Below are 23,832 nucleotides of genomic sequence, written 5' to 3' on the forward strand. Positions count from 1 at the left end.
GAATTTGCTTCTTATCACACAATATTTGAGCTTGGTGACTAGATAACCAATCCATTCCTATTACTACGTCGAACTCTCCAAGTTTCAGTGGTAGTAAGTCTATGGATATTGGGGTCTTACTAATCTGGATGGTACAATCCTTCACCACACTCACAATTTCTTCTTCCCTCCCATCTGCTAGTTCTACTATAAATGGCTTATCTAGCTTACAAGGAGTCTGATTAATCAAAACTCTAAAGTGCTCAGATATAAAACTTCTATCAGCACCAGTATCAAATAGTATTTTAGCATATAAGTTGTTAAGGAGAAATATACCTGTTATGACATCAGGGTTCCTACGAGCCTCTTCAGTATTCAGAACAAAAGCTCTCCCTCTTGCTTTATTAGGTTCCTCATTCCTCTTAGGACAGCTATCACTATAGTGGCCCGTCTCTCCACATTTGAAACACTTACGTGGCTCTCTACAATCACGATAGTTGTGTCCAGGTTTCTTACAGTTTCTACAGACTAACTGGTTACATGGACCGGAATGTCCTTTTCCACAAGTTGGGCACCTAGGTGGGGGTCCTCGTTGCCTCTTAAAATCTCTGTAATTGGGTTTCTTTTGTTCTTGGTAGTTTTCCCATTTCCTTTTCGGGATAGTTTCTGGGGTTTTCTTTTGTTGGATCTCAGTGGCGATAGTTGCCCCAGCCTCTACCGCATCATGATAGGTAGTTGGTTTGGTAGACTTGATAAACGTGCGATATTCTGTGGGGAGTCCCCACAGGAATCTTCGAATACGATTTTCTTCAGGGTTCACCAAGTAAGACACTATTCGAGACATTTCATTGAATTTGGTGACATATTCCCGGTATGTCTTATTCCTGAGTTCAAGATGCAAAAATTCCTTTTCTATTCTGTCAGTTTCGCTTGGTGGACAGAAGTAATTTGTAAACAGTTCTGAAAACTCCTTCCAACTCAGGCGATGTGCCAGATCATCACCTCTAGTTTGCTTTTGTATCCTCCACCAAAATAAGGCTTCGGATTTAAACAAATGAACAGCAAACCTAACTTTATTTCTTTCATGGCAATCACTGACGTCTAGAATGGCTTCTACCTCACTTAGCCATTCATGTGCCTCAATAGCACCTTTCTTCCCGTCGAATGAAGGAGGATTACATGAAATGAAAGTCTTGTAATTACATTCTTTAGAGATTTCTGTTTCTATAGCTTTAGATACTTTCGTATCATCTACCTTCTTTTCCGGGCGAGGTTCTTCTCGTGGAGTTGGTGTAGGTGTAGGTGCAGTGCTTCCCTCAGATTGCCCTGATCGTTCTGTATTCTGACGTTCGCGTCCCTGTGCGTTGGCAAGGATTTGCGCAACTCGGACGGCAATCCGATCGATCATGTCATCTCCTAAGTTTACAGGTTCGCTATGACGAGCAGGATTAACTGATGGGTTAGGTTGACGATTGTTGTTAACCGAAGGTTCTGCCGACATTTTCTGCTCATGTGCTTTATGTGAGAGAGAAGGTTGTGTATGATTTGTATGAAGGAGGTTGGCATCTATTTATATTAACAATGAACTACGCTATTGGCCGCCTTCATTTTTTTTTTTTTACTCTATGATACTTGATTGAGAAGAAATATTACTTACTCAAATAATACACAAGTATCATTATATATATGCACTTCATGTATACAACATATACGTATTACATTTTATCTTTTAGATTTTATTATTATTATTATTATTATTATTATTATTATTATTATTATTATTATTATTATTATTATTATTATTATTACTACTATTATTTTCTCCTAACGAGTAAAGAAGACAAGATTTACGAGTAATTATTGTTAAGGGCAGTGTGTACAAAGTGGTAACGAAATGAGGATTTATCGGTTGTAATTATTACTATGGGTATTTTCTAATGACTCTATATCCTTAGTAAGTTCATACCCGGATTTATCTATTATTCGTATTTCAAAGTCAGCCAGAGCATCCTAAAAATTACATAAGCTGGCGTGTTCTCTTAGGTTGAAGCCTAGGTATCCATACCAAATACCTAATTCGCTAAAACCTTTGGCTCTGATACCAACTGTGACACCACACCCAGATAAGGATGCACCATACACAATTGATACCAACTTACCAGTAAACACTTACGTTATTGATACAAACGGTAATGTACAAAAGTTGGAAACTTAAAGGTACAAAGTTTGGTCAAACTACTATTAGCTGATCACGCAAAATTTCCACCAGATAAGAAAGTTTGAGATACTTTATTTCACTAGTCACGCCTATCCGAGATAAACAACCCGCCCAAGACTAACCATCATTTACTGTGACACATGCTTAAAAGACGTCAGATATTACACTGGTGAGTTTATGAATATACACAATTTACAATTCACATTATTTAATCATGACTTGTACCCGCCCATGTTATCATAACCCAACGTTACCACGTAACTTACATAACCATATAGTTAATGCCCACTACACCACAGGTGTAGTACCGACAAATCCCGCCGTAGCGGCACGTATAAGGGACCACAAATATCATGTGTATGTCATGCTCAGGTTATATACATGCGTACAACAGTCATGCCATATTATTACAGTTTAGGACAAGCATGTTCACATTTGAAAAGCATTCATAAAACTCACCTCTTGCTAGTAGCTAACCGTTGATACAATTGCTAGTATGATCAGGTACTATCTCAAGGTCCTCAAGACTATCTACGGCACGTTGATGTAGAGTTTCCCTACTCCTGCTCCTACTCGTGCTCCAAAAACGACTACTAACAACACCCAACGGGGTATCGTATACGCGGGATTCTCAATACTAGAGCGTTCCCATTAAAATTTTGGTGTATCTAAAATCCTACAATTTAACTCCTATATATATGTGAAGCAAGCAGGCACCTCAATTCCTTTCTGGGCGATGTGGGACATTGACGTGCTTGCTCGCTAGCTTGACGTGCTAGCTAGCTAGCTTAGTTATATTAATTCAGCTGCTTCACTCGTTTTTCTTGTATAACTTTTAAAATATGATGTTTTATAAAAGGACGAATATGTCATTAGAACGAGCATATTTTTATCTACGTTTGAACCTAAGTTTCATTAAAAACGGAGTAAGGTAAATAAAATAATATATTTAATTATTAATATTAAACGGTCTCTTATAATAGCCAGGACTTGTACAAATGTCTCATATTTCAACTAAATATTTCAACTACCCATTTTACTCGTTACTTAGTCGTTCAACAATATATAAATTTTAAATTTTAAATATAATTTTATTGGTTCACAAAACAGGATGTTAAAGGTAAGAACTTCCATTCAGTAGAAGTCCCGGGATAATATCCCAAATATCACTGAGCATAAAGACGTAGTATCTCAGAATAAGGGACCTTTCAAACAAGATTTCAGGGGTTACCTATATATCCAAGAAGTTGTTAACCCACAGAACAGGCAAGTTTGAAATTTATGTTTATATCTCATCACAATTTACTAAATGTGTAAAAATCTACTGACACATCCGCAGTGAGATTGTTTATCACATTTTAATCTTTCCATATCTTAAGAATGTTGTGACAGTCTACTAATGTACTATCATTTCCTCTTTTTCACAACAAAACTCATTTTTGATTTTATCATGTTTTTGGCTTTTTCAAATTTTCTAATTGTTTTTGGATTTTCTGAAATTTTCTACTCCCCCTAAAATGCAAACACATTTCAAAGGAAATTTGAAAAACAAGTAGAGTCTTGACCCACTTGAAACATGAAATGTAAAACAAACTGTACAAAACTTTGACAACTGACATCGAATCGCATCAATTCGCCATCCACTTGGCATAAACAATCAGAACTCCCCCTTTCACAAACCATTTTCTCATTTAGATCTCAAAACACTTAAGTTTGTTTTAATCAAAATGATTTTTCCGGAAAATGAGTTTGTTTTTACCACTTGTAGTTATATCACTTGTTATGTATGGGGATATGGTTCATCGTCTTGTCTATTTTACTCATATGTAGTAAATCAAGTACAAATTAATGTCCCTGATTTACCATTTACATTACAGAAACTTCTGTATCTCTGGTAAGTATATCCGAGACAATACCACTTGTAAAAACACAAACAATACTAACTGTAGAAATGTTACGTCTACATAACCATTTTACCACTTATAGAATTGATCACAAAGATGCCGATTCCTGCTTCGCATTTACCAACCTGGAAGCTCCGGCGTAGTCCTTTACCTATAAAATTCAAAATCATTTAAAATTTTCAAACAAACTTTTCAAACACTAGAAAGATGCCGATTCCTGATCCACGATATAAACTTGGGATCTCCGGCATAGTCCTAAGACTTCAAGGAAAACAAACTTCCATCCAAGTCTTTTCAGACTTGATGGTTTTCAATTCTTGCGCAGTGGGGTTGTAAGTTGCCTTTTTAGTAGCATAAAAATCTTTAACCCCCTTTGCTTTCCCATTCAACATTTTCCCAAAAATTTTCTTAACATTCTCATTGAATGTTTTCTCGACATCAAACTTAGTTTTCTCAGTATAAAACTGATTCGAGATTTCAACCTTACCAACCTTCTGTTTAATCTCTTCAAATTTCAGTGATGGAAAATCATCATCATTTACTGAAATTTTTACCTCACCTTGTGGCTCCTCTGGCTTTGTGGAACCAGATTCATCGCCGACTTTCTCCTAAACCTTTTTAAGAACCCACACTTGGTTGTCTTTTTCTTTCTTTTTGTAAAAATTCTTTTTAGAACACTCACCAATTTCATAAATTGAATTTTCAAAAATTTTGAATTTCTCGATTGGTGGTTCAACATCAACAACCTTTTCTTTCAATTTCCTAGAAACTCCCTATTTTGTTTTGGCATTTTTTTGACAGTTCCATGCAATGTGACCAGCTTCATTACATTTGTAACAGGTTCGAGTTTCCTTTGGATGAAACACTTCAGTTCCATTTCTTCTCTTTTCAGCAAGAAACTCCTGATTTGACTGTCTCCAGAATGATTTCTTCTGTTCATCTTCAGCACTTCCACCTGACACAAATTATGTTTTTGTTTTAGAATTTTTTATATTTTTATGATTTTCTGGTGGAACAAATCCTAAACCTTTCTTTTTGTAGCTACGATTTTGGTTAGGTTTCTTTTGAAAACCAGAACCAGAATTGTAACCTTTTTTCTTGTTTAATCGTTGTTGAACTCTTGAAGTGTATTTTTTAGGTTTTCCAGTAAGATTTAAATCTTTTATTTCAGAAATATTAATTTCTGTCATTTTGAAAACCTTTTTGATCATGTCAAAAGAACACTTCTTATTGGAAACTCTTTGTCAGAGTATAATTTGTCCGAATCATTTAAAGTGTATGCGACTTCAAATGTTTCATCATCCAAATTAGCTTTTGATAACAAAAATTCTTTACTATAAGACCGTTTAATCGACGACTTAATACTATTGACTGACGAATTTGACCCTCCATACTCAGACTTTGACTCGGACTCCTCATCAGTATCCAACACCTGATCGACCACCTTTTTTATTAACTCAGACTCATGATCAGTGTCAGACGAGGTAAATGTGACGTCAATGTTTTCTGGTAATTCATCAGTTGTGTCGGTTTTTAGCTTTATATTGACTGCTTTTGCAAGTTGCTCCTCGTTTGGTTTTCTAGGAGAATACCCTTGCGGACACTTGTTATAGCTAACAGTCGGTTTCTTACTGGTATCTTTCTTCTTTGACTTCTCATCTTGAAAAACTTCCATACCTGCAACAGTTGGGTAAATACGATCAATGAGATAATCAGAACTAGAATAACTCTGCAATAAACGTCTAATTCTCTCATTCTCAATCTTTTCTGTCTCCAACTCTTGCTTCCACTTAGCACTCTCTTCGATGTAGAAATTGATTGCTTTCTGCTTTGTCATCATTACAGCATTCATCATCGTTAGTGCTTGTTCTCTTTCTGAATTTGTTTTTTGAAGACCGGTTACTGTTTTGTTCAAGACATCATAGGATTCTTTCACATAGTTGAGGTTGAACAGCAACTGCTCTTCCTTTTTCTCATACTCAGCAATTATATTGTCTTTTGCTGCACATTCCTTGCATGCTTCCAAACACTTCATGCAAGGCTTGATGACTTCAACAATCTTTTCAACTTCGATTGTCTTCACCACCTTTTCTTCTTCTTTCACCTTTTCTGTTTCAATCACTTTCTCATCTTCAGCAATCTCCTCAGCAACTTTTTCAACAATCACATTCTGAACAACATCTTCAGTTTTCATTTGTTGTTGTTCTTTAGTAGTTCGTTTTTCCTTCAGTTTCTCCATGCGATCTGCAAAATAGAAATGAAAACTTTCAGGAGAAAGATGAGTTTTAGCAATATTAATGTGTTTTTCTTCCTCATCATCACTACTGCTATCATCAACTGGTGACTGATCAAACTGTACAGATTTTTCAGAACTAGCATCTAATACACCAGAATCTGACGGTGTTTGATCAAAAACAACTTCCTTTTATGAGCTAACATCGTTTTGTACATTCTCATCTGAACTCTGTGAGCTTTCATCAGCACTTTCTGAGCTTTCGTCAGATGTAACAGACTTTTCTTCCATACTCTTCACAGTCTCGCCAACAGACTTCATCCATGTGGCAAACCTGTCTGGTTCTCTGACAATCTTACCGATGAAAGCTTTGAATTCTCCCTTTTCGTCAACAAACATATCCCAACTGAAGCCTTCAGGTAGTCTTTCATCATCTTGATCGACTAAACATGCTTTGTTTTCAGGTGATATGTAGTTGTTCCAGTTAAAATCCACCAAACATGCTCTCTTTGAATCCTCAATCTTTCTACCATGAGCCATCTGTGAATCTTGTGATTAACCAACCTGCTGATAAATGGCTTTCCGGTAGTAGTCATCTTTTCCGAACGGATTCTGAGCACCACTAGCTTCCTTGTTCTTGCACTCTCGCTTGAAATGGCCTTTCTCCCTGCATCAAAAACAAGTAACTTTAGATTTATCAAAGCCTAAAGTAGATACATGAGCATCAAGAAAGTCATTTCTCCCGGTAATTGTCTTGAACTTTTCAGCACGCCTAAGAACACTAGCTAGACACCATTTGATATCCATTAATTCCATCTCTTCGGCGTCTATCAGATCGTAATCCTCCTTTGTGAGCATAGGATTTCCGATCCGACCAGCAACTAGACCTTCATACGAGAGTAACACAGATCCTAGTAAAGCCATGTGATCTTTCGCAGTTTCTTCAGAAAAACTTTGACCTTCTGGAAGATTTAGAGCGATGTTGCACTGAATCATGTAACAATTTCCTGTCTTTGTGCTCTGAGACTGAAATCTTGTATTTGACTCTTTAGGATTGACACTTGGAAATGATGAGAATCTACTGCTGCTTTTGTTTGAACTCTGATCAGCTTTTTCTGTTGAATCCCCAGCACTGAATGCAGTTTGGATTTTCGGACTTCTCTCAGCAGCTTCTGGAACCGGAATACTTCCTTTGTAATACATCTTTACGTCCTGTTGAACACTTGGACTATTCATCATCGCGATCTTTTGCTGTTCCAGATCCTGACTCTCGATCTTTTCAGTGAACTGAGAAATCGTTAGCCCGTCATAAACACCCGTATTCTTCAGAATCATCAAATACGTTCCCCATTCTTTCTGCGGTAACGCATCAGCAAGCTTCTCTACCCACAATTCACGATCTTTTGTAATACTTAACATTGACATGGATCGTACTAAGTGGCAGTACCGTTCAATCAGCTTCTTCGTATCCTCTCCCGGTAAGCTACTGAACAAATCAAACTCTTTCTTTAACAGTGCCTTCTTGCTCTTTATCATATTCTCACTACCCTCAAATTTTACACGAAGAGCATCCCAAATCGACTTTGATGTCTTGTCATGCTGTAGCAGAATAAAGATATCTTCTTTGATCACTTGTTGAAGCAGACTGATCATCATCTTCTCAGCTTTATACATATTCTATTCTTGATATGTGAACTCTGATAACTCTTTAAGAACCTGCAAATCTGTTCGAGGCAGCACATATTTCTTCAGTATACATTCCCACGACCTAAGATGGTTTGCCTGAACCCAGTTCTCGAATCTGTCTTTCCACCCGTAGTATTCTTCGATACTCATTAGTTTCGGGGGCTTTTGGGTGGTTCCCGTCTCGTTTCTAAACTCATGGCTTGAACAATAGCAGCTGGACCAGACGGTGTTGCAAACGCGTTATAGAACTCGGTATCCATGATGACTAATCACGTATTTCAAAATCTGTGACTAAGGAGCGAAATTAACTTTTTAGCACCTTAAAGTGAAATCCCAGAACCCTTAGAGCGAAATTACCAAGATATGTACCCTTTGAGCAAAACCTCCAAGTTTGTAAGAGCGAAATCAGATAATAGTGTCTCTGGAGCGAAATTAAACTTGACACAAAAGCGAAATCTCAGATTATGCAGCTATGAGCGAAATTATCAGACAATTTGGAGTGAAATCCTTCAGATTATGTGACCCAGGAGCGAAATCAAGATGACTTATAAGCGAAATCACAAGTTGTCCGTATGAGCGAAATTAAGTCCGAGGTCAATTTTGTCTATTTTTAGTCCGATTTAAGGTATGAAACTTTCAGGGATTTGTCTATGTCCAATAACACACAGTCTGTGAAATTTTGATCCAATTTTGAACGGTAAAACTTTCTGAAATGATGAAAGAAGGTGTAGAAGTAAGAAATCTCGATGAATTCCAGCTATTCTCTGCAGAACTCCTCCTCCTGAGCTCTGATACCACTTGTAGGATCGCGATCTAACCCGAGTGAGTCGTTCAGAGAAGCTCTACTCTGTTTCAGGTGCGGAATAACAAGAAACAAAGCTAGAAACAGTTGATTCTTCACTTTAACTACTGATTGTATTGATATAATCACTAATACAAGCAGTTCTTCACACCGGCAGCACTTCGGTATGGAATACAAGACTCTGATATGTGATTTCGCCTATGTGACTCTATATATAGGGTTGATGATTTCGCTCCAACGACCACATGTCCACATGAGCGAAATCAGCTCCTGTCCTAATAAGCGAAATCATCAGTCTAAGACCATATGAGCGAAATCATGACCTAAGACATATACATTCTCCTATTTTCTCGTAAAACGCACCCTAATCTTACAATTCAATGTAAGACTCGATCCAAGACGAAGTCGACAGATGTAGTGCACCAACACTAAGTGTTTAACCTGTTCACAAGTCAAAGCTGAACATCAGAAACCCTCAGGATTATTGCAACAGTTAGAGATGCTCGTATGGAAATGGGAATTTATAACAATGGATTTTGTTACCAAATTACCCAAGACCAGAAAAGGTAATGATACAATCTGGGTGATTGTAGATAGGATAACTAAGTCAGCTCATTTCTTACCAATGAAGCAAACTTTCAGTATGGAACAATTAGCTAAGATGTATGTAAATGAAATAGTTTCATTACATGGAATCCCCTTATCAATTGTTTCTGATAGAGATAGCCGTTTTACCTCTCATTTTTGGGCAAGTGTCCAAAAGTCAATGGGAACCAAGATGAATCTAAGCACCGCTTATCATCCTCAAATGGATGGACAAAGCGAAGGGACAATTCAGACAATGGAAGATATGCTTAGAGTTTGTGTAATTGATTTCAGAGGTAATTGGGAAGATCACTTACCATTAATAGAATTTTCATACAATAACAGCTATCATACCAGTATCAATGTTGCACCATTCGAAGCACATTATGGACGAAAGTGTCGCACGCCAGTCTGTTGGGCAGAAATTGGAGAGAAGCAACTATCTGGACCAGAGATAGTACAAGAAACAACCGACAAGATTGTTCAAGTCAAGGAAAGATTAAAAGCAGCACGTGATCGACAGAAGAGTTATGCTGTTAACAGACGAAAGCCACTGGAATTTCAGGTAGGAGACAAGGTCTTACTGAAAGTTTCTCCTTGGAAAGGAGTGGTAAGATTCATCAAAAGGGGAAAGCTAAGCCCCAGGTATGTTCGACCTTTTGAGATTATTAGAAGAATAGGACCTGTAGCTTATCAGCTACAACTGCCAGAGGAAATGACAGGAATACATGATGTATTTCATGTATCTAATCTCAAGAAATGTCTATCTGATGAATCACTGGTAGTACCTCTTAAGGATATAGAGGTAAATGTCACACCCCGATATTTCCACGTATTACCGGTGGGCCCGGTGGAGAGTATCGTGATGTAGTTGATATCATCATAGTCAAACCACACAAATATAAATGCACAGCGGAAGCAAAAAGATATATTTATTTCAACCAAATAAAATTGTAATATTTAAGTATCACAAGTAGTTGAAACAGATCCACAGGCGGATCAAAATAAAGAGGAAACATAGTTCAACAGATTTTGGCATCTAAGCTTGCGAGACTTCTATTTGATGCTAGGAGAGGCCAGCCTATTACGCGTAGTACCTGCACTTAACCTTTTTGGGAAAATACGTCAGTTTACACTGGTACAATTTAACTGACTCATTTTAAAAAGGTTTGAAAAATTGATTTGAATCTACATGGCACAAAAGATTTTTATAACTTAGGATAATTATTTGAATATAATACTTGTAAAAGAATTACATGTTTCTTATGCGTTCAGTAGCCCGGGTTGACACCGGGTTAAAGATCAATAGACACACCACATGGTGTAGTCCCGCAGCGGTTAAACCCAAAACCGACGGTTATACCTTAATATTTATTTATGCACCAACGGGTGTATGCCTACACCCGCATGCTTAGGTCATGGCCATTTCGTAAAATGATGCCAAGGATATCCGGGACATGGTCATTAACCCCCCAAAGGCTTTAAGCAAACAAAACAATTTTAACGGGTCATTTCAATGATTTAACCTTCATTTGATTAAAGATTCAATGCCCGACCAAGCGGTATTTTATATACCGTACCCCAAGCCCGTATAGGGAAAATAAGTTAAAAGTCTTTACCTGAGCAAGTATAGTCACAATAAGCAACTGCAAATAGCTTTTACCGGGTCTCCTATTCTGGAACGAATGTTTATAATAACCTATTAGATTTCTAACCAGTCTTTAATTTAGCCTAAGCTTAGACCAGATAGTTTTAAGAAAGATACGATTCAAGCGTGATAAAGCAAAGACCGGAATAGAATGTGATTTAGACCCGACAAGTTTGGATACTTGTATAATATGGGTAAACTAAACACATTCTGGAATTTGAGACAAGAATGACATGGTTTGACCCGTTTCGGCTAATATATGCAAACTAGTTACAAAAGCCGATCCGAACACGGAAAGTGCGTAAGGAGTAACCATATTAATCATATACAAGTTTCCTGAGTTAACATGCCCTAAATATGTTGTAACATCAGTAAGATATCTTCATTATGTCCAAAGTGATTTTTAACTCAAACTATGCCCTGTAAGGGCATTTTGGTCATTTAAAAGGTTATAAAAGAGTTTAGTTAGCAATCTGAGTTATAGGTCTGATTTATTTAGTAAATATACTTAATTTAATAAGTGATAACAGTAGAGTATCATATATGTGTAAAATTTATTAATTACAACCATACTATGCACCGTAGGGGCATTTTGTTAATTTCACATAAGCCTAAATAGGTCAAAACTGGAAATCTGAGTTTAAAACTTTTCCTTACTATTAAAATATAAAATTTACTGAATATATCAGTAGGCATCAAACCTTATATGTATAAAATAGTTTTATGACATACTATGTGTTAAAAATGCTTAAAAAGGCGATTTGGAGCCATTTCTGGGTTTTGTATAGAAAGCTGATATTTTTATAATTCCAGAAGGCTCAAAATAAATTACTTATCATATTAGATCAGTAGAAAAAGGTTTGGGGTCAAAAGGATTTACAAAACTCATTTTATGGCCTAAAAGGGCAAAACCGGCGATAACCGAATCAAGCTTAGAACTCTAAGTTATGCTAAGCCTAAAAATCAATAAAAATCTCCAAAAATCCCAAAATATTATTTTATATCAGTAGGTAAAAAGTTTGATATCAAAAATTGGGTTTAGATATGCTATATGCTAATTATGCTATTATATTACTAAAAAGTTTCTTATTTACGCTAATGAGCATAACTCCTATTCTAGACCTCAAACTGATTTCAAATTTTGGGTACAAGTTTATAAATCAGTAGTGAAGGTTCTTACTCTTTTACTTTTTCAAAAATCACATTTTAAGGTGAAAAGGGCATAATAGTCAACATTTAGGCAATTAACGGAAACTTGCATAGTATTTAGATAACTAATGAACCAAGCCGTATAATCACTGAGGGTTATACTAACATGTAACTAGGTCCAAAAGAAGCTCTAAGGCAATCCTAACCATGGCTTAAACGGGTCAGAACTGAAAGTCAAAGTGTAAGTCAAACTATGCGACTTTCGGTTCCAAACCGAGCCTAAACTGAAAATTGTCGGGGTGAACATGTTTAGACATGTTCTTACATTATTTACCAAGTTATTTTAATGATAAAACAGGTTGTATGGATCCTACATTGCTAATTATGCATTAATTTGAAATAAAGCTTTCTGTTGACTTTTTGTAATTAGCTTTGACCCGTCATTTGACATAGTTATAGTGGGAATCAGAAGGTACCCTTTTAAGGGTTTATTACCACATAATTACCTACTTATAGGTATTTTTAATTCGAGATTTGACTGGGTAATTATTGATTAATCTCGAAGTCAAACCTTAATTACGACGGTTTGACTTTAGCTAATCAACTAAGCTAAACTAGATTAAAGGAGGTTAAGGACACTTACAAGAGTCCTAATTATGCTTAAGGATCCTAAGAAGGCTTGGTGCTGATCAGAGGAGCTCCAGAAAGGTCTTGAATAAATTTCCAAGTGAGAAAGTGAAAATGCCACAACTTGTTCTTCTTATATACTGAACCCCATTGCACAAGATCATGCCAAAATAGTCTACATGTGTTGGAAGATCATCCCAGGTGTCCCTATGATGCCAAAACCAGTTGCAGGAGCCTCAGTATTCGAATACCACTCAAGTAAGGCGGTGCAACAGGCTGAACATGCAGCTATCCAAAACCTGCTGCCAGCGACAGTCTTACGGACCGTAAGCAAGAGGCTTTGCGGACCGTAAGCACCTCTTACGGACCGTAAGCTCTTGGCCTTGCGGTCCGTAACCACCCTTGGATTAAATCACCCAGTTGCAGTGCTTGCGGACCGTAAGCCTAAGGCCATACGGTCTGTATCCGATGACCAGAAGCCAAAATTTTGCAAACTTTCAAGTTTTGACCATGCAACTTTGGAGTCTTCGAATCTTGGGTCTTTTAATCAGTATGGGGACCATGTAGTCAGCCATTGCATGTCTAGCCATGCATCTATACAACTTGGATCCTTGTGGAGGTTTTGAAATGTCGGAAATATCAAGAATTCACATTGGATCCTTATGGAAATTTGGACATGCATTCTAATTCAAGTTCAACTCTTTTACATAAGAATTTTAAATCATGAACTTTGAAGTAACAATTTAAAAGAACCCAATTTCCTTAATAATGGAATTTATTTATTAAGGAACAACCGGCTAAATATCTTAGATGTTTATCATTACGATTTAAGGTCTTGGGATTTATAACTTGGTTCGCTCAGAGGTGTTTTAATAACATGTTGCCCTTTTTAAATCCTACCACACATCTTTTATCTTATCCGGGTTCCTGACACGTTTGTCTTACATGACACGTGTCTTTATTTCATTGGGTATGATTTTACGAGGTGTTACAGTAAATGAGAAACTCAAGTTTGTGGAAAGACCGCTACAGATTGAAGACAGAAAGGTCAAGAATCTCAAACATAAAAGATTAGTTCTGGTCAAAGTAAAATGGGACTCCAAAAGAGGACCAGAATACACATGGGAGCTTGAATCAGAAATGCAAAAGAAGTATCCACACTTATTCCAGTAGACCTCGAGGACGAGTTCTAAAACAAGGTGGGGAGGATATAACAACCCTCCAAAATAATTCCGACACCCTAAAAATAATTAAAATATCCCAATACGTGTTGGTGCATACATCTGTCGTCTTCGTCTTGTATCGAGTCTTGTACTAGATATGTTAGATCAGGGCACATTGTACGAGAAAATAGAAGTTTTAGGTGTTAATTAAGCTGTTTCCGCTTGAAGGACCTGATTCCGCTTGAAATGACTGTTGTCACTTTCAAGCGAAATCACATCTAGCTGATTCCGCTTGAAATGGTTTCTGACACTTTCAAGCGGAACCCCTTGCCTATAAATAGCAGGTTCAAGCGAAATCATGAGAGAGAGTTCTGTATTTTGATACCGAGGTGCTGTCGGTTTGTTTTCTGCATGTAATCAGTGTTATATCAATTAAAAGGAAGTTTAAAGTGATTCGCAAGCTGTTTCGACGTCTGTTTCTTAGTTACCGCCTCTGAAACTGATTAAAACTCCTCTAAACGACTCGTTTGGGTCAAAACACGATCCTACAAGTGGTATCAGAGCTCAAGAAGAGGAGTTCTTTCCGATTCAGCTCAAAATTTCTGTTTTCTACACCTTCTTTTCAAAATCAACAAGTTTTTACGGTTAAAATCGTCTAAATTTCTCATATATTGTGTAAAATTGCATTTTAACAAACCCTTAAAAGTTTCAGATTAAAATTCAGCCTAAAAATGACTAAAATGGACCAAAGTTGATATTCCGCTTGAACGAACATCCGTGATTCCGCTCGATATTGCCTTATTCCGCTTAAGATTTTCAAGCGAAATCTGTGATTTCGCTTCAACATTGTCGTATTCCACTCGAAAGTCAACATTCCGCTTGAAAGTTCAAGCGAAATCAGTGATTCCGCTCCAAATAGCAGTGATTCCGCTCCAAACTGGTTATTTCGCTTGAAATCGATTGCTGGTTATTTCGCTTGAAGTTGTTAGTTGCTGATTCCGCTTCAAGATAGTATTCCGCTTGAACAGGTTATGTGTTTGAGAGTTTGATTTCGCTTGAAGACAGTATTCTGCTTAAAATTGTCTGTTTTTGAAAAACGTGTTACCGAATCTTGAGTGAAGAATTTTACAACGCGTTTGCCACATCTTCGACTACTCCAGCTACCATTGCTCAAAACATGAATTTGGAAAATTAAACTGGAACTACACAAAAACCCCCTAAGCTAATGAGCATTGAGGAGTGTTACAGATGGAAAGATAGGTTTGAAAACTGGGTTCAAGCTAACCATCTGAGATCATGGGAGTGTATTTTGAAGAAGTATGTTCTACCATGTACAGATCTGCAAGTTGAAAAAGAAATATCGGAATTTAATGACAAAGAACGTGACATGTACAAAGCTGAAAAGATGATGATCAGTCTACTTCAGCAAGCCATCAAAGAGGACATCTTTGTGTTGCTTCAACATGACAAGACCTCAAAATCAATTTGGGGTGTTCTTAAAATCAAGTTTGAGGGAAGTGAAAAGATGATTAAGAGTAAAAAGGCATTACTTAAAAAAGAATTTGATCTCTTCACCAGTTTGCCTGAGGAAGATACAAAGAAATTAATTGAAAGATATTGCCATTTATTAGGATCCATGTCAATGTTAAGTATAACCAAAGATAGAGAGGAATGGGTCGACAAGCTAGCTGACGCGTTACCTCAAAAGGAGTGGGGTACTTATTTGATGATCTTGAAAAACACCAGAGTACATGATGGTTTGACGATTTATCAGTTCATTGAGAAGATTGAGGGTCAAGATCTTGAACAGCAAAAGATTGCGAGGATGAATAATCTGAGTAGTCAACAAGACGTGAAAATGTATTACAAAGGCAGTGTTCAAGAGGTTGAAAGAAGTCTGAAAATAAAAACCGCATTTAGTGCTGGAAACTCATCTGAAAATGTTGAACAAAATCCTAACAGCAGCAGTGGTTGCTCTTCATACCCAAGTGTCAATCCAAAAAGTTCAACTTTGAGTTTTCATTCTCAAAGTACAAAAGGTGGTGGTTGTGCGATACAGTGCAATATTGCATTGAATCTTCCAGAAGGTCAAAGCTTCTCTGAAGAAATTGCCAAAGATCACATGTCTTTACTTGCAACTGTGCAACAATCCTACGAAGGTTTGGTTGCAGGGAGGATCGGAAATCCTATGTTGACAAAGGAGGATTACGATCAGATAGACGCTGAAGAAATGGAACTAATGGACATCAAATGGTGTCTAGCTAGTGTCTTGAGAAGAGCTGAAAAGTTCAAGATGATTACTAGAAGAAATGATTTTCTTGATGCACATGTTTCTACTTTAGGTTTTGATAAATCTAAAGTTACTTGTTTTCGATGCAGGGAAAAAGGTCATTTCAAGAGGGAATGCAAGAATAGAGAAGCAAATGAAGTAAAGAATCCGTTTGGAAGAGATGACTACTACCGGAAAGCTATATATCAACAAGTTGGTCAACAACAACAACAAGAACCACAAGTGGCTCATGGTATAAAAGTGATAGAAGATCCTTCAAAGAGAGCATGTTTGGTAAATCAAGAAAGGTTCAGCTGGGATAAATACATTTCATCCAACAGCAAAGCATGCTTAATCAATCAGGATGATGAAAGGTTACCTGAAGGTTTTAGCTGGGATATGTTTGTTGATGAAAAAGGAGAATTTAAAGCTTTCGTTGCTAAAATTGTGAAAGAACCAGATATGTTTACTGAATGGATGAAAGCTATTGGTGTTAGTGTGAAGAATGAAGAAGGAAAGTCTGTTTCATCAGATGAAAGCTCACTAAGTTCAGATGAAAGTTCAGAAAGAGAAACTGTTTTTGATCAAACACCATCTGATTCTAGTTCTTCAGCTGATAGTTCGGACAAGTCAATAGAGTTTGATCAATCACCAACTGATGACAGTGGTGATGATGAAGAAGAAAGACATATTAATGTTGCAAAAACTCATCTATCTCCTGAAAGCTTTCATTTTTATTTTGCAGATCGCCTGGAAAAGCTGAAGGAAAGACGAGCAGCAAAAGAACAAGAGCAAATGAAATCTGAAAGTGTTGTTCAAAAAGATGAGATTGTTCAAAATGAAGAAGTTAAAATTGTTGCTGAGGAGATTGTTGAAACAGAGAAGGTGACTGAAGCTGAAGAAGTTGTTGAATCTGAAAAGATTATTGAAGTAGAAAAGATTGTAGAAGTCATCAAGCCTTGCTCAAAGTGTCTAGAATCTTACAAAGAATGTGCAGCAAAAGATGAGAAGTTGGCTGAGCTTGAGAAGATGAAGGAACAATTACTGTTCAATCTCAATTACGTGAAGGAATCTTATGATATATTGCATAGAATAGTAACTGGTCTTCAAAAGGCAAATTCTGAGAGAGAAGATGCTTTGACAATGATGAATGCAACGATGATGACGAAACAAAAAGCTATAAACTACTACATTGAGGAATGTGCCAAGTTGAAACAAGAGTTGGAGACTGAGAAAATTGAGAATGAGAGAATCAGACGATTATTATAGAGTTATTCTAGTTCAGATTATCTTATTGATCGAATTTATCCAACTGTTGCAGGTTTAGAAGCATTTCAGGATGAGAAGCCAAAGAAGAAGGATATTGGTAAGAAACCGAGTGTTAGCTATAACAAGTGTCCGCCTCCAATTTGGGAAGGTTACTCTCCCAGAAAACCAAATGAGGAGCAAGTTCAAAAGGCAATCAATATAAAACTGAAGTCTGATATAACTAATGAATTACCAGAAAACATTGATGTCACTTTCACATCGTCTGACACTGATCATGAGTCTGAGTTAATAAAAAAAGGTGGTCGATCAGGTGTTGGATACAGATGAGGAGTCTGAGTCAAAGTCTAAGTCTGGAGGTTCAAGTTCTTCAGTCAACAGTCCAAAATCGTCGGTTAAACGGACCTACAGTAAAGATTTTTTATTATCAAAATCAAATTTGAATGATGAAACATTCGAAGTAGCATATACTTTGAATGATTCTGACAAATTATATTCTGACAAAGAGTTTCCAATAAGAAGTGTTAGATTTGAAATGAACAAAAAGGTTTTCAAAATGACAGAAATTAATATTTCTGGAATAAAAGATTTAAATCTTACTGGAAAACCTAAAAAATACACTTCAAGAGTTCAACAGCGATTAAACAAGAAAAAGGGTTACAATTCTGGTTCTGGTTTTCAAAAGAAATCAAACCATAATGGTAATTTCAAAAAGAAAGGTTTTGGTTTTATTCCACCTGAAAATTACAAAAATGAGAAAATTTCTAAAACAAACACAAAATTTGTTTCAGGAGGAAGTGCTGAGGAAGAACAGAAGAAACCTTTCTGGAGACAATCAAACCAGGAGTTTCTTGCTGAGAGGAAGGGAACTGGAGTTTTTCATCGAAAGGAGACAAGAACCTGTTACAAGTGCAATGAAGGTGGTCACATTGCATGGAACTGTTCTCAAGCTACTAAGACAAAACAGGGAGTCTCTGAAAAACTTAAAGAAAAAGTTGTTGATATTGAACCACCAACTGAAAAGTTCAAAATTTTTGAAAATTCAACTTACGAAGTTGGTGAGTGTTCAAAGAAAAATTTTTTATCAAAAGAGAGCTAAACATGACAACCAAATGTGGGTTGTTAAGAAGTTTCATGAAGATGTTAAGAAGTTTGATGAAAAATTTGGCAATGATTCTGGTTCCACAAAGCCAGAAGAGCCACAAGTTGAGATTAAAGAAGAGAATTCAATGCCTGCAGTAGATGATGTTGATTTTCCATCATTGAAGAATGAGAATTTTAAATCAAAGGTTGGGAAGGTTGAAATCTCAAATCAATTCTATTCTGACAAGGAAGAATTTGATGTTGAGAAAGCGTTTAATGGAAAGGTGAAAAAGATTTTTGGGAAAATGGTCGAGGGAAAGGCCAAAGGGGTTAAAATTTTTATGCTACAAAGAAGGCAACCTATAACCCAACTGAATCAGAGTTGAAATCACCCAAGGTTGGTCAGACTTGGGTGGAAATTCTTTTCCCTTAATAATCTGACTTGCCGGAGATCCCAAGTTTGTAATCGCGGATCAGGAATCGGCATCATTCTTGTTTAAATAGATTCTGTGAAAGATTTTAAAAGTGTTTAAATTTACAGATTGTGACTTGCCGGAGCTTCCAGGTTGGTAAGTGTGAAGGAGGAATCGGCATCTCTATTGGTAAAATGATTTTGTGTAGATGTGGTATTCCTACAAATGGTAAATCAGGGACATTAAGTTGTACTTGATTTTCTTACAAGTATTTTACTTACAAGTGGTACAGAGGTCTGTTCTGACAAAGTAATTACTCAAGGTCATTAATTTGAACTGGATGTAATTCTCATATAAGTAGTTGAAAAACAAGGTGATGAATTGATCCCCGAACCTACAAGTGGTTAAAATAAAACTTATTTTCTGGAAAAAAAAACATTTTGATTAAAACAAACTTAAGTGTTTTGAAGTCTAAACGGGAAAATAGTTTGTTGAAAGGGGGAGTTCTGATTGTTTATGTCTAGTGGATGGCGCTCTGAAGTGATTCGATATCAGTTGTCAAATTTTCTTGTACAGTTTGTTTTCAATTTTTCTTTAAATGTGTTTGCATTTTAGGGGGAGTAAGAAAATTTCAGAAAATCCAAAAACATTAGAAAATTTGAAAAAGCCAAAAACATGATAAAATCAAAAAAATGAGTTTTGGTGTCTAAAAGAGAAAATGATAGTACATCAGTGGACTGTCACAACATGATAAAGAAATGGAAAGTTAAAAATGTGATAAACAATCTCACTGATGATATGCCAGTAGGTTTTTGCACATTTAGTAGATTGTGACGAGATATAAACCTAAAATTCAAACTTGCTTATATCGTGGGTAACATTTCTTGGATATATGGGTAACCCCCGAAATCTTGTTTGAAAGGGCCCTCTTTCTGAGATACTAGGTCTTTATACTTAGTGATATCTGGGGTATTATCCCGAGACTTCTGCTGAATGGAAATTCTGACCTAGTCCCCGTATAATACTTTGCAAAATGCTTGAAATATAGCCCGCCCTCAGCATAAAAAATAATGAAAACATTAAAAAATGCTAATCATGTGCTGTTGAAGAAAAGATCCTCTAAAGGGGACACATCGAAAGTCGAACCGTCATCTCTCTGCTGAACGGAAGTTGTGACCTGAGCTCTCACGGTTTCGCATTTAACCCCTTTACAGATATCATCTGTGGTATACTCACCTGTAAGACTGAATATTGGGATCTGGATACGGGAGTATATTTAAGTGGTGGGACACGCGAATAAGTTTAAGTACTTAAGACACTAATATCGTATCTCGAAAATCAGTTGAACTTTGTGTGAAAATTTAAGTGGATTAGTATACTGTCAATCTAAATGAATTGTTTAGAACTTAAAATGAAATGAAGCTTAACGGTGTTAGTGATTTGTCTCATAAACTGATATGATCCTCTTGCACAAACTCACAAAAATATTGTCTGTAAATATTTCTTTAATGAATTTCTTTTAATCTCAAAAATCCAGAAAGATTTTAAGTGTGTTTTAGCTTAAATTTTGAAAATTTCAAAAAGATTTTAGACAACTGATGTTGGAAAGCTGATTTTCAAAATTCCAAGTGCTAAACATGATGACTATTTTGTGAGGGGGAGACTGTGTTAAATCTAAAAATGTTTAAATATTCTTTTGCAAATGGTCACAGATATTCTGGTTGTTTTGAATAGGAGAGTCTGAGTTGGTGCATACATCTTAATATTAAATGGTTATGGAATTTATTGTGTGGAAGAGATTATGCAGGTTTGAGTAAAAACTTGTGATTGGAAAGAGCCAGATTTCGATTCTGAGCACAGTATGAGCCAGACAACAATCTTGAATTTGTGAGAACCAGATTATGATCCTGGAGCTGATGATGCTGATCAACATAAGGAATGCGATCACATCGAAAGGGGGAGTCTGAAGTTATCCGAGAGTAAGATTAACTGTTGGTATTAAGATGAGTTGATAAAGCTGAATAGGGAAGAGCCAGGTCAAGATTCTGGAAGAGAAGAAGTTCTGGAAGCCCAAAGACTGATAAAGATTGAAGATGAGAAGACCCGACATTTAAGACTCGTCAAAATCTGAGGGGCAGTTTGTTGGTGCATACATCTGTCGTCTTCGTCTTGTATCGAGTCTTGTACTAGATATGTTAGATCAGGGCACATTGTACGAGAAAATAGAAGTTTTAGGTGTTAATTAAGCTGTTTCCGCTTGAAGGACCTGATTCCGCTTGAAATGATTGTTGTCACTTTCAAGCGAAATCACATCTAGCTGATTCCGCTTGAAATGGTTTCTGTCACTTTCAAGCGGAACCCCTTGCCTATAAATAGCAGGTTCAAGCGAAATCATGAGAGAGAGTTCTGGATTTTGATATCGAGGTGCTGCCGGTTTGTTTTCTGCATGTAATCAGTGTTATATCAATCAAAAGTAAGTTTAAAGTGATTTGCAAGCTGTTTCGACGTCTGTTTCTTAGTTTCCGCCTCTGAAACAGATTAAAACTCCTCTAAACGACTCGTTTGGGTCAAAACACGATCCTACAATACGTCCTAAAATACACCCCGTATACGAAAACAGGCCCCGAATACCTCTATTTTTATTAAATTTAATTAGAACCCAAGTTTTTGGGTCTCTGGCGGGCTGCGAAGACCTACCACTAGTCTTACGCGGGCCGCGAGCGAATGGACATGAGGCGTAGCGCGGTGCTGCCACGTGTCTAACACGCGTCGAGCCTACACCGTTGACTGGCCAACCCTAGGGCCTACCGGACCTAGTTCGCCAGGCGCGACGGCCGCTTGTGTGTCCTTCGCGAGCCGCGAGGGAGTCCAAATCAGGCCCTATAAATTGGGAGTATCAGCTTTCACGATTCGACGCTCACACACACTTTCTCTCTCGAATTTCTACAGAGCTAAAGTAATTTTCGGGTATAATACCCCTAATTAGCGAAACCCTGCCTTGTTGTAAGTATCATAACCCCGGTTACGTATTAGATACGCTGCCCAATTGATCTAGGGTTCCGTAACGGCTGTCGAGGTTCTGCCCGACGTAGTCGTTGGAATGCCGTCTCGGGGAGGGTATTATTAATGTAAATATGGGGTTATTATACTAACGCGTGTGCATTTGTGTAATTAATACATAATCACCAGGAAATCCTAAAGGAAAACCCTAAGACAGCAATGTGAGTAATCCTCCTTTTTGCAAACTGTTTTTACAAAACCTCAAATAATTAACATTATATTAAACAGTGATTGAGTATTTGTATTGTTCAATTATCGTCGGTATGTTGGGGTTTTATATACAAAATTTGTTACTAGATTGTGAGTAGTAACATGACCACAAGTCGGGTTGACAGTACCGTGGGTGGTAATTAAAGTATATGGAAACAAATGTAATTGCGCGACCGCCCTTAATACTGTACAATGGTTTTACTTATCTTGATTAAACTGAGATTCACTCACCAGTATTTCCCATTGACAAAATGTTTTTAAACGTGTTTCAGGTAACAAAATGTAAAAGCCAAATAGAAGCCAGTTGGACAGCACTGAAGGCTTGGAAAAGTGGCTATAAAATTACCTAAAATAAAGAGATGTTTTTATTAAATAAAATAGGGTTTATCGCTATGAAAATGTATGTACTTAAAACTTGGGATGTTTCCCACGTGTTTAATAATATAAAAGTTTGGTATTTTACTCTGATAAAATATTTTCTAACTACGGTCCTGATGTAATTTTCGTTGCCAAAATGATAAACACCGATACCACTGAAACTGGTCGCGGCCGCCCGTTCCCGTGTTGTTAGGGGACGGGGGTTGCGACAGTCTTGTTCCTTTTATTTGGAACCCTATTTAGCAAATAACAGGCTGTCAACATAGCCTCACCCCAAAAGCCCTCACTTAGTCCCGAATAGGACAACATGGTATTGACCATTTCTTTTAGAGTCTCATTCTTCCTTTCCGCCACACCATTTTGTTCCGGTGTGTAAGAAGCTGTGGTATGGTGTATTATTCCAACTGATTGGAAATACACCAAATCAAAATACTCAACATCTTTGTTCGTATGTAGGGTTTTGATCAACCCACTCCGATGAAGCTCTACCTATTGTTTATAAATCTTAAACTTTTTAAGAGCTTCATCTTTAGCATGCAACAAATACACATAGCAAAATCTAGTTGCATCATCTATGAACGTTACTACATATTTTTTATTACCTAATCTAGCAAAGTCACATAGATCGCTATGTATCAAATCTAACATTTTAGTTTCCATATGAACATGTTGCGTAAAAAGGCTTTTTAGTTATCTTATTCAACTTGCAAATATGGCATTTATCATTGTTTATGTTAATAGGTGGAATTAAGCTCATTTTAGACATTTCCTTAATCCTTTTATAATGTACATGTCCTAGTCTAGCATGCCATAATTCCGAATCAGTCAAGTTGTTACTATTACTAGTTGAAGCTATGTCATTAACATTACTAGTTGCAGCAACACAAACAGATTCTTTCACAAAAGAGACATCAACATTCAACATAAACATACCATTGCATAGATAACCGAAACCTACAAATGTACTATGTCTTGACAAGATATACTTGTCACTTTCCAATACTTGTTTGTACCCACAATTATTTAACACAATGCCACTTAATAGATTCTTTCGAATTCCGGGCACACACAAAACATAGTTCAAAAGTAAAGTTTTTCCAAAAGTAAAAAACAAGATTCACAGTTCTTATTCCCTTGATTGGTTCAGTTTCAACATTCC

This window comes from Helianthus annuus, chromosome 9 (genome assembly GCF_002127325.2).
Source record: "Helianthus annuus cultivar XRQ/B chromosome 9, HanXRQr2.0-SUNRISE, whole genome shotgun sequence".
Classification (NCBI taxonomy): domain Eukaryota; kingdom Viridiplantae; phylum Streptophyta; class Magnoliopsida; order Asterales; family Asteraceae; genus Helianthus; species Helianthus annuus.